We start from the raw sequence: 12,469 nt of genomic DNA, 5'->3' as shown, positions 1-12,469 counted from the left end.
ACACCACTGCAGGCAGGTGATCCCGGATATGCTCCATGACCACCGCTCTCTTTAAGGAGTCCCCCAGATCTCTGACCCGAGCAGCCTTAAGGATGGTACCACTGCAGGCGGGTGATCCCGGATATGCTCCATGACCGCTGCTCTCTTTAAGGAGTCCCCCAGACCCCTGACCCGGGCAGCCTTAAGGATGGCACCACTGCAGACAGGTGATCCCGGATGTGCTCCATGACCGCCGCTCTCTTTAAGGAGTCCCCCAGACCTCTGACCCTGGCAGCCTTAAGGATTGCACCACTGCAGGCAGGTGATCCCGGATATGCTCCATGACCGCCGCTCTCTTTAAGGAGTCCCCCAGACCTCTGACCCGGGCAGCCTTAAGGATGGCACCACTGCAGGCAGGTGATCCTGGATATGCTCCATGACCACCGCTCTCTTTAAGGAGTCCCCCAGACCTCTGACCCGGGCAGCCATGAGGATGGCACCACTGCAGGCAGATGATCCCGGATATGCTCCATGACCACCGCTCCCTTTAAGGAGTCCCCCAGACCTCTGACCCGGGCAGCCTTAAGGATTGCACCACTGCAGGCAGGTGATCCTGGATATGCTCCATGACCACCGCTCTCTTTAAGGAGTCCCCCAGACCTCTGACCCGGGCAGCCATGAGGATGGCACCACTGCAGGCAGGTGATCCCGGATATACTCCATGACCGCCGCTCTCTTTAAGGAGTCCCCCAGACCTCTGACATTCCACAAAAGGAATTTTACTTTATCAGCCATTATATATGGTTATAAGGGATTGAAAAATACAGGTGAATTGTAAGGTATCTCACCTTTCTCTTCCCTTTTATGACCCTCTTTACAGTATTTCCACTTAGTCGGCTTGACCGCTAGTATTTGCAGAAGCAAAAAACAAGTTATAGAAACAAAAACCCCACAAACACATTTAAACAAGAAAACATTAATCCATCCATTCAATCTGGGTGAAGAAAGCCACCAGTCCATCCTGTAGCCGTATACAAGGAAAGCGAATGTAGAAAGTCACCAGTCCATCCTGTAGCCGTATACAAGGCAAGCGAATGAAGAAAGTCACCAGTCCATCCTATAGCCGTATACAAGGCAAGCGAATGAAGAAAGGCACCAGTCCATCCTGTAGCCGTATACAAGGCAAGCGAATGAAGAAAGCCACCAGTCCATCCTGTAGCCGTATACAAGGCAAGCGAATGAAGAAAGCCACCAGTCCATCCTGTAGCCTTATACAAGGCAAGCTAATGAAGAAAGGCACCAGTCCATCCTGTAGCCGTATACAAGGCAAGCGAATGAAGAAAGTCACCAGTCCATCCTGTAGCCGTATACAAGGCAAGCGAATGAAGAAAGTCACCAGTCCATCCTGTAGCCGTATACAAGGCAAGCGAATGAAGAAAGTCACCAGTCCATCCTGTAGCCGAATACAAGGCAAGCGAATGAAGAAAGCCACCAGTCCATCCTGTAGCCGTATACAAGGCAAGCGAATGAAGAAAGTCACCAGTCCATCCTATAGCCGTATACAAGGCAAGCGAATGAAGAAAGGCACCAGTCCATCCTGTAGCCGTATACAAGGCAAGCGAATGAAGAAAGCCACCAGTCCATCCTGTAGCCTTATACAAGGCAAGCGAATGAAGAAAGCCACCAGTCCATCCTGTAGCCGTATACAAGGCAAGCGAATGAAGAAAGCCACCAGTCCATCCTGTAGCCGTATACAAGGCAAGCGAATGAAGAAAGGCACCAGTCCATCCTATAGCCGTATACAAGGCAAGCGAATGAAGAAAGGCACCAGTCCATCCTGTTGCCGTATACAAGGCAAGCGAATGAAGAAAGCCACCAGTCCATCCTGTAGCCTTATACAAGGCAAGCGAATGAAGAAAGCCACCAGTCCATCCTGTAGCCGTATACAAGGCAAGCGAATGAAGAAAGGCACCAGTCCATCCTGTAGCCATATACAAGGCAAGCGAATGAAGAAAGGCACCAGTCCATCCTGTAGCCGTATACAAGGCAAGCGAATGAAGAAAGCCACCAGTCCATCCTGTAGCCGTATACAAGGCAAGCGAATGAAGAAAGGCACCAGTCCATCCTGTAGCCGTATACAAGGCAAGAGAATGAAGAAAGTCACCAGTCCATCCTGTAGCCGTATACAAGGCAAGCGAATGAAGAAAGCCACCAGTCCATCCTGTAGCCGTATACAAGGCAAGCGAATGAAGAAAGGCACCAGTCCATCCTGTAGCCGTATACAAGGCAAGAGAATGAAGAAAGTCACCAGTCCATCCTGTAGCCGCATACAAGGCAAGCGAATGAAGAAAGGCACCAGTCCATCCTGTAGCCGTATACAAGGCAAGCGAATGAAGAAAGGCACCAGTCCATCCTGTAGCCGTATACAAGGCAAGCGATTGAAGAAAGCCACCAGTCCATCCTGTAGCCGTATACAAGGCAAGCGAATGAAGAAAGGCACCAGTCCATCCTGTAGCCGTATACAAGGCAAGCGAATGAAGAAAGCCACCAGTCCATCCTGTAGCCGTATACAAGGCAAGCGAATGAAGAAAGCCACCAGTCCATCCTGTAGCCTTATACAAGGCAAGCGAATGAAGAAAGTCACCAGTCCATCCTGTAGCCGTATACAAGGCAAGCGAATGAAGAAAGTCACCAGTCCATCCTGTAGCCGTATACAAGGCAAGCGAATGAAGAAAGCCACCAGTCCATCCTGTAGCCGTATACAAGGCAAGCGAATGAAGAAAGTCACCAGTCCATCCTATAGCCGTATACAAGGCAAGCGAATGAAGAAAGGCACCAGTCCATCCTGTAGCAGTATACAAGGCAAGCGAATGAAGAAAGCCACCAGTCCATCCTGTAGCCTTATACAAGGCAAGCGAATGAAGAAAGCCACCAGTCCATCCTGTAGCCGTATACAAGGCAAGCGAATGAAGAAAGCCACCAGTCCATCCTGTAGCCATATACAAGGCAAGCGAATGAAGAAAGGCACCAGTCCATCCTGTAGCCGTATACAAGGCAAGCGAATGAAGAAAGCCACCAGTCCATCCTGTAGCCGTATACAAGGCAAGCGAATGAAGAAAGGCACCAGTCCATCCTGTAGCCGTATACAAGGCAAGAGAATGAAGAAAGTCACCAGTCCATCCTGTAGCCGTATACAAGGCAAGCGAATGAAGAAAGCCACCAGTCCATCCTGTAGCCGTATACAAGGCAAGTGAATGAAGAAAGGCACCAGTCCATCCTGTAGCCGTATACAAGGCAAGAGAATGAAGAAAGTCACCAGTCCATCCTGTAGCCGCATACAAGGCAAGCGAATGAAGAAAGGCACCAGTCCATCCTGTAGCCGTATACAAGGCAAGCGAATGAAGTAAGGCACCAGTCCATCCTGTAGCCGTATACAAGGCAAGCGATTGAAGAAAGCCACCAGTCCATCCTGTAGCCGTATACAAGGCAAGCGAATGAAGAAAGGCACCAGTCCATCCTGTAGCCATATACAAGGCAAGCGAATGAAGAAAGGCACCAGTCCATCCTGTAGCCGTATACAAGGCAAGCGAATGAAGAAAGGCACCAGTCCATCCTGTAGCCGTATACAAGGCAAGCGAATGAAGAAAGTCACCAGTCCATCCTGTAGCCGTATACAAGGCAAGCGAATGAAGAAAGGCACCAGTCCATCCTGTAGCCGTATACAAGGCAAGCGAATGAAGAAAGGCACCAGTCCATCCCGTAGCCGTATACAAGGCAAGCGAATGAAGAAAGGCACCAGTCCATCCTGTAGCCGTATACAAGGCAAGTGAATGAAGAAAGTCACCAGTCCATCCTGTAGCCGTATACAAGGCAAGCGAATGAAGAAAGGCACCAGTCCATACTGTAGCCGTATACAAGGCAAGCGAATGAAGAAAGCCACCAGTCCATCCTGTAGCCGTACACAAGGCAAGCGAACAATCAACCTAAAACTAAAAGGGTTAAACACTTCCTGGGGGCCTGCAATATTCAGATATAGCTCAGGATAGTTGTGTCCACTGGGCCGTGGGCTAGGCAGTAAAGGATATGACCCCAACAGTCAATCGGGAAACTCTGATCGTATATATCTTTAATTATCCAGGTTCACAGTTACTGATTTTGATGGATCCTCGGCTCATTCAGATCAATCCAGCGGAGTGCGTCTTTCAGATGTTCAATAAAGAAAGTCTCTCCCAGAGCCGCCACTTTAAGTTTCGCAGGGTAAATCATGGAGTATGAGGTTTGCAGACTACGCAGCCTTCAGTTTACATCAAGAAACTGCGCCCTACGTTTTGAAACTTCAATGGAGTAATCCGGAAAAAAGAAATTCTTTGGCCGTTAATAGAGATGCCCCCTTTATCACGGGCGGCCTTAAGGGTGGCATCTCTGTCTTTGTAGTGCAGCAGCTTTATTAACACTGGACGTGGAGGGGACCCTGGTGACAGTGGCCGGGTTGGCACCCTGTGCGCCATTTCCACAGCAAAGAAGGCAGACAGGCAATCAGCCCCAAACAAAGAACATAACCATGTCTCAAAGTACTCATTCGGATTATTGATCACAATTTTTTCAGGGAAACCCATCACTCTTATATTATTTCGCCGGAGTCTGTTCTCCAAATCATCTGTTTTAGGTAATAGGGTCATGATCTGCTGTCCATGTCTGTGGCTGTCCTGTGATATCTGAGACTGTTTATCCTCCAGATCACTGGTTCTGCCCTCTGCTGCTGTAGTGCGGTCGTTAACCTTTTGTAGCCCTTGCCTCATAAAACAAAGTTCCTCTTTAATCTCTCCCATCTGACTGTTAAGTGAGGCTAAAGCAGCTTCATACTGTGTTACAGCCACAACACATCCTTTATCGTGGGCTCATTAATGTTCTGATCTGTATTATGGTGGGAAGCAGTGATTTCTGGCTGAGGCTGCGGGCACGGGAACTTGCAGAGACCTTATCAGCAGTGTTATTGAATTCCTCTGAGAGCACAGAGAAAGGATTAGACACCTCAATGATTTGTGTCTGTGCCTCATTGTCAGTGCAGGCTCCTGTGTCTGAAGCTCTAACACATCCAGCCAGCCTCAGTGCTGTGCCTGCAGCCACTGACTTCCCTGTTCTGCTACCTGCTGCAGAGGAGCCTGCGCCATCTTGGGTGCCTCCATTCCCTCCTGCTCCCCGTCGTCTCGCTGCTGCTCCTCTGGCCATGATCGCTCCTCCTATGCACACCGGTAAGTGCTAGGACGTGTATAGAAGGGGTAATACCGCTTTTTATTAAGTTAGGGGACCAATGGATCCTCCGGCAGGCTAGTTATCCCAGGGGCTCTCCTAGCACACTTCCACTCACATGTCCGGCCACGCCCCATGGATGTAATTTTTAAACATGGACTAATTAAACGCATGTTTTTACTTGGAGCTGGATACCGCATCTTCTTTGGTTATTCATCACGTTTTGATCAGAAGCTTCTCCCGTGCTCCAATCATGAACCACACAGGTGAGCTGGATTTACTTTATCTCTCATCAGTAATCATGTCCACAGTATGTCTACTAGCATGATAGGAAACCTTAGAAGACTGGAATAGCACTGAAGACACATTAACCACTTAAGGACCGAGCCACTTTGTATGTTAATGACCCGGCCTCATTTTACAATTCTGACCGGCGTCACTTTATGTGGTAATAACTCTGGAGCTTCCGCACATCCCAATGATTCTGAGAATGTTTTTCATGACACATTGCACTTCATGTTAGTGGTAAATTTTGGTCGTTATTATTTGCATTTATTTATGAAAATATCAAAAATTGTACAAAAAAAAATTGAGAATTTTGCAATTTTCCAACATTGAATTTTTATGCCCTTAAACCAGATATTTATTAACTATTTTTGGTGGTAAAACTAACATTTACTACATGTCTACTTTACATCAGAGTCATTTTTAAATCATTTTTTTTTTTTGTTACGGAATTAGAGGGTTAGAAATTTATCAGAAGTTTCTCATTTTTACAAGAATATTTACAAAACCTATTTTTTAGGGACCACATCATGTTTGACTTTGAGGGGCCTATGTGACAGAAAATACCCCAAAGTGACACGATTTGAGAAACTACACCAATCAAAATTGCTCAAAACCACATTCAAGAAGTTTATTAACCCTTTAGGTGCTTTACAGGGATGAAAGCAATGTGGAAGAGAAAAATGAAAAATTATTTTTTTCCCACAAAAATGTTGCTTTAGCCCCAAATTTTGCATTTTTAAAAGGATGAAAGGAGAAAATGCATCATACAATTTGATGTGCACTTTCTCCTGAGTACACCGATACCCCATATGTGGGGGGAAACCTACTGTTTGGGTGCATGGCAGGGCTCAGAAGGGAAGGAGCGCCATTTGACTTTTGGAGTACAAAATCGTCTAAATAGATAGCGGACGCCATGTCACGTTTGCAGAGCCCCTGATGTGCCTAAACAGTGGAAACCCCACACAACTGACCCCATTTTGGAAACTACAACGCTCAAGGAATTTATCTAAAGGTATGGTGAACATTTTGAAACCACAGGTGCTTCACAAAATTTTAAGAAATTGGACTGTGAAAATTAAAAATTATGTTTTTTCTCCAAAAATGTTGTTTTAGCCACAAATTTTTCATTTTCACAAAGAAATCATCCAGGGGTGCAGTGATCATATTGACTCCATATGTGTTTCACAAAATGTTATACCAGTGAACGGTGAAGAACAAAAATTACATATTTACCACTAAAATGTTGTTTTAGCCCCAGATTTTACATTTTCACAAGCGAAAATGGCCAAAGATGACCACATAATTTGTTATACAATTTCTGCTGAACGTGGCGATACCCCATATGTGTCTGTACTGTACTGCTTAGCCACATGGCGAGACTCGGGAGGGACGGAGCAATATTTGACTCTTGGAGAACAAATTTTCATAGAATAATTTGCAGACTCCATATACAGAGCCCCTAAGTGGCAGAAGAGCAAAATTCCCCCTCAAGTGACCCAAGTGACCAGAAACAAGCAGCAATGAATGTTGCCAAGTGAAAATGGAAATATGTCATTATAGTGCCCGGTACATTGTAGTGACTGGTACATTGTAGTGCCCAGTACTTTGTAGCGCCCATTACATTGTAGTGCCCATTACATTATGCCCGGCTCGTGCTTCTGGAGTCACGCACCCTGTAAATTATGTTGGCTCTTCTATCTACATTAATGACAAACATGTGGACGCTAACTGCGGTTTTGGCACACTGTGCGGCCCAGGAGTAAGGGGGTATTTGGATTTGGGAGCGCAGATTTTGCTTGATTTCTTTTAGTGGGAGCCACGTGACTTTTCCAGAGCCTTTGTTCTACCAGTAATGTGAACACAACCTATACTTCTGTTTACAGATGATGAACCTGAGTGGGGACTTGTTTTTTGTGGGTTGAGTAGAAGCTTTTATTGGTGGAATTTTGGGGTACAGAACATTTTGGATCACATTTGTCCGGTGCTCTACGCTGAGCACTTACATCGGGGTTTCAATCTAAATCTATAAAATACGTGTTTCAGATGACACCCGAGAGGAATCCATTCATTATAATGAGGCAGCAGAGTTACACTGGAGTCTGTGTTGGCTCTGATCAGCGGTGTTCTTCTTTTCAAAAGTGCACAACATTGTGGCGGACCGCACTTTTATGCACGCTTAAAAAAAAGGACACCGACGGATCACAGGTCAGACGGCGTTCACAGTGTCTCCATCTGTCTCATTATAGGGAATCTTCCCCCGGGGTTCTGTCTGAATCACAAGCTCAATCATTTATATGGCAGCATGAGACTTGTGTAAGAATAATATGGAAGTAATATTAAAGCCAGTCATTATTATACACTGGACATTATTACACACCTGTGGAAACATCTACCGGAATCTCCTCCTTCCCGTCACTCACACACGGCTGATCCCCCCTCGTCATTGCTTCTTTTTCTGTCTCGTCCTTCACTTTATTCTTAGTCGGATCTTCCTCCTGATATATCAGATGTAACAATCAGCACAATACAAGAAACCACCAAAATCTGTGACATCTATGACCTCGATCAGAAATGTCCCCCCATATACAGTTCCGGTACAGGGCTCAGCGCCGTCTACCTGATGATCCTCCGGGATGTTGTGATTCTCCTCTGGACAGTCCTGGGAATACAGAGGACGGGGACATCTCTCTGGTGGATTTCTTTCCATGAGTCCATCTGTAGGAAACACAAAGTGACGCAATACAATGGCATGTAAAAGTTTGGGCTCCAATGGTCAAAATTACTGTTATTGTGCACAGTGAAGCAAGCTGAAGATGAAATGATCTCTAAAAGGCCTAAAGTTACAGGTGACACATTTCCTTTGTATTTTAGGCAAAAAATAAATAAATAAATAATGCAAAAGTTTAGGCACCCTGCATGGTTAGTACCTAGTAGCGCCCCCTTTTGCAAGTATCACAGCTTGTAAACCTTTTTCTGGCCAAATTCTTGTTTGAGGGATTTTCATCCTTTCTTCCTTTGAGAATTCTTCCAGTTCTGTGAGATTCTTGGGTCGTCTTGCCTCCTCGGCTCTTTTGCAGTCTAGCCACAGATTTTCAAGATGTTCAGATCAGGGGACTGTGAGGGCCATTGTAAAACCTTCAGCTTGCGCCTTTTCAGGTCTTCTATTGTGGATTTTGACATGTTTTTAGGATCATTATCCATTTGTAGAATCCTCTTTTCACCTTCAGCTTTTTTACAGATGGTGTTATGTTTGCATCAAGAATTTGTTGAAATTTCATTGAATCCATTCTTCGCTCTACCCGTGAAATGTTGCCAGTGCCACTGACTGCAACAGAACCCCAAAGCATGATTGATCCACCCCAATGCTTAATAGTTGGCGAGATGTTCTTTTCCTGAAATTCTGTGCCCTTTTTTCTCCACACATACCTCTGATCATTTTCTATTTTAACCTCATCGGTCCACAGAACTTGTTTCCAAAATTCATCAGGCTTGTCTTTATGTTCTTTTGTACTTCTGACGCTGAATTTTATGATGAGAATGCAGGAGAGGTTTTCTTCTGATGACTCATCCATGAAGGCCATATTTGTGCAGGTGTCTCTAAACAGTAGAACAATGTACCTCAACTCCAGAGTCTGCTAAATCTTTGTGAAAGTCTTTTGCAGTCAGCTGGGTGTTCTGATTTGCCTCTCTAGCAATCCTACGAGCAGCTAGCACTGAAATTTTGCTTGGTCTTCCAGACCTTATATTGACCTCCACTGTGCCTGGTAACTGCCATTTCTAAATTACATTTCTGAGAAAAGGGCAACTTGAAAACGCTTTGCTATCTTCTTATAGCCTTCTCCTGCTTTGTGGCCTCCACCATTTTCAGAGTGCTCGGCAGCTGCTTAGAAGAACCCATGGCTGCTGTATTTGGCACAATGTTAGAGGAGGCTGGGTTTTTATAAAGCTAAGAAATTTGCATCACCTGGTCTTTACTATCGATGATAGTGAACAACCATAACCCTAACAGGCTAAGTAAGGTCTGAGACCTTGGTTGAAGTCATCTGAGCACACAAATCTCCAAGGGCGCACAAACTTTTACATCAGCCCATTTTCCTTTTAGTAGTTTTTAAAATGTAAAAAATGTCAATATTTCTTATTTTTTCCTAAAATACAAAGGAAATGTGTCATCTTTAACTTTAGGTCTTTTAGATCATTTCATCTTCAACTTGCTTAACTGTTCACAATAAGTCATTTTGACCAAGGGTGACCGAACTTTTACATGACACTGCAGATTGTGTCATGTGATGATGGGAGTAGTAGTAGGTGACCACAGAACAGACATGACAGTCTCCCTCCTCACCCTGCTGATCGGCCCATATTGCGGTCGCCTCTTGTGCTCCATGTATAACCTCAACCTTAATATCAACCAGATCTTCACCCTAAAAAGAACAATGTAAGATGAGCTCAGGTCCCATCACTTCATGGTCAGATGTTGTGGGGACTTCAGTGTCATCTACCTGATGATCCTCCGGGATGTTGTGATTCTCCTCTGGACAGTCCTGTGAATACAGAGGACGGGGACATCTCTCTGGTGGATTTCTCCTCCTGGATCCATCTGTGGAGACACACAGACTGAATACATGACCTGCCGTGTATCGGTCTATATATGAAACACGTCTCTCAGAACCAGTAATTCTATGTTTATGCATCAGGGACTAAATTACATTGTTGTGGTCCTCACCACCGGTACCGAGGTCCCAGCACATTGTGGCCTCAAGTATGAAGTGATAATCAGCGAGACCAAAGCCTAATGCTCTCTGCTCTGCACTCGGAGGATGAAGACCCCGAGGAGAGGGACAGAGAAGATCAGGGCTGTGGAGTCGGAGCCCATTTTGCTGGAGTCGATATAAAATGGACCGACTGACTCCTAAAATATATAATAAATTGGGTATAGAAATTCAATGCAGTTTGTGGGAAATATTTTTTCATAAGAATTTGGGAAAGTTATGAAATGTCCTATAAATGTCCGTCCTATTCCTGATCTAAGGGTCTAGACTTTTAGCTGAGATTAATCTGTGCTACAGTAAATTTATCACTTAAACATGAGCTGTGTATGAGGGAGTTGGAGTCGGTGTCATGGAAATTGAGGAGTCGGAGGTTTGGCTTACCGACTCCACAGCCCTGGAGAAGACCCTCGTCAGTCAGATGAAGGAGCCGTACTAAGAAACACAACTTCTCCAAGATTCATCTCCACCAGGGATGGAACCACAGAGGAGCTGGAGAAAGCTCCACATTTCCATCCATCGGTTCCTTTCCTAATTCGCCATTATGGAGATTGGGGGACGGATGGTTACCATTTACCAGTGATTGTGAGCTCTCAAAAAACAATGTCACCATGTGGATGTGGCCTCCCTCCTGGACAGGATCCTCTGGGATCACTCAGAGGAGAGAACCTGACATCCTCCTATTAAAAGACGAGTTACTGCGTTTTTATTATTTTTTAAATAGAGAGAAATCTCAATATCCGCCTCGATATAAACACTAAAATAGGCAGCAAGTTCTGCGTTTGTTTCTAAAGGAGGAAAAAAGGCACATGTACGACTGACGGATGAAGTCACAGCACCCGGAAGGACGGTGTTGTGGGGAGCACCCGGTACGCAGCGGTTAGCACCTATCAATGTGTAGAAAGGACAACTAGAGAGCCGGCACCGGGGTCATGGGCGCTTACTGATGCACACGGGGAGCCAAGGAGAGATTGTCTGGTCAGACTCCACAGAAAAGCTCCATAATACATATTCTTCTGAACAAACATCCCTGTAAGGGAGACTTACACTTATTATTACCACCCTTGTGCTGCCCGATGTTCCTGCAGGGCCAACACCTGCGTCATCATCCCACTTATATCGTTCTGATCAGACCCCATGAAGAGGAGGAGCGCACCACCTGACATTTTGCTATCGTTGAGCCCTTGAGGCGAGAACACCCCGTCCCGCGCATTCTGATATCATGTGATAACGCTCTTTAACCCCTTGCTGATATCTGGTGTTCATGCATGGAGCATGCCAGGTGCACGTATGTGGAGCGAGCTCCAATTGCTGCCATTTAACCACTTCACTGCTGCTGACAGCCTAGCAGTGCCATTTAAAGGGAACCCGTTATGTAAAACAATGCTATTAACCTGCAGACATCAGGCTAATCTACAGGTTAATAGCATTTTGAACCTGCTTGGCGCCCACACTTACAGCCACGCTGCCGGTAGGAAATGAACCTTATTCCACTCCACAGTGTTTGGCTTCCGGTCATAGAGTTTGGGCCGGAGCAGATACAGTCACTGCTCAGTGTAAATAGAGCGGCAGCACTTACCGCACCCCGGCACTGACTGACAGCCGGCTCAGCATTAGAGCTGGCAGTCAGTCAGTGCCGGGGGTGCGGATTCAGCCGCTGCTCACTGTATACTGAGGAGAGACTGAAGCTGCGCCCCGAGGTACTGACTGATAGCCAGCTCAAATGTTGACCCGGCTGTCAGTCAGTGCCGGGGGGCGCGGTAACATAAGCTGCTCTCTATACACTCAACAGGGACTGTTGCTGCGCCGGCCGAAACTCTATGACTGGAAACCGAACACTGCTAGGGAACATCTGCAGGTTAATAGTGTTATTTTACATGACAGGTTCCCTTTATGTGGTTGGGTGTCCCATTCTCCTGCCAATCAGTCAATTAATCGGAGGATCCCAACAACGGTTTGCCATGACTACCAGCGGCCTGCAGAAGACCCCCGTCTCTGCCTCCATGGTTTTCCTATGAAGCCCGGTATGAATAGGATTGTAGCATCGGCGTCTCTACCAGTTACCTGTTGTGCCCGCCAGCTTGCATACCCAGAGCACCCGTCTGGCTATCAGCCGAATCAGCCTGCTTGTCTACCCGGACCACCCGTCAGCTTGCCTGCCGTGCTCATCCGCTGTACCGGTCAGT

At 46.1% G+C, this 12,469-nt stretch overlaps 1 pseudogene; it reads right to left on the bottom strand.

Moving 5' to 3' along the window:
• LOC141240615 (uncharacterized) overlaps positions 1 to 10,223 on the bottom strand; it is a 98,080-nt pseudogene extending 87,857 nt beyond the window's left edge.
• Positions 10,224 to 12,469: the final 2,246 nt, after the last annotated feature.

The sequence above is a fragment of the Phyllobates terribilis genome, unplaced genomic scaffold, assembly GCF_046119375.1.
Source record: "Phyllobates terribilis strain yellow unplaced genomic scaffold, ASM4611937v1 Scaffold_924__1_contigs__length_538081, whole genome shotgun sequence".
NCBI lineage: Eukaryota > Metazoa > Chordata > Amphibia > Anura > Dendrobatidae > Phyllobates > Phyllobates terribilis.
The sequence above is the reverse complement of the archived record's forward strand: the minus strand, read 5'-3'. Positions and strand labels throughout refer to the sequence as shown.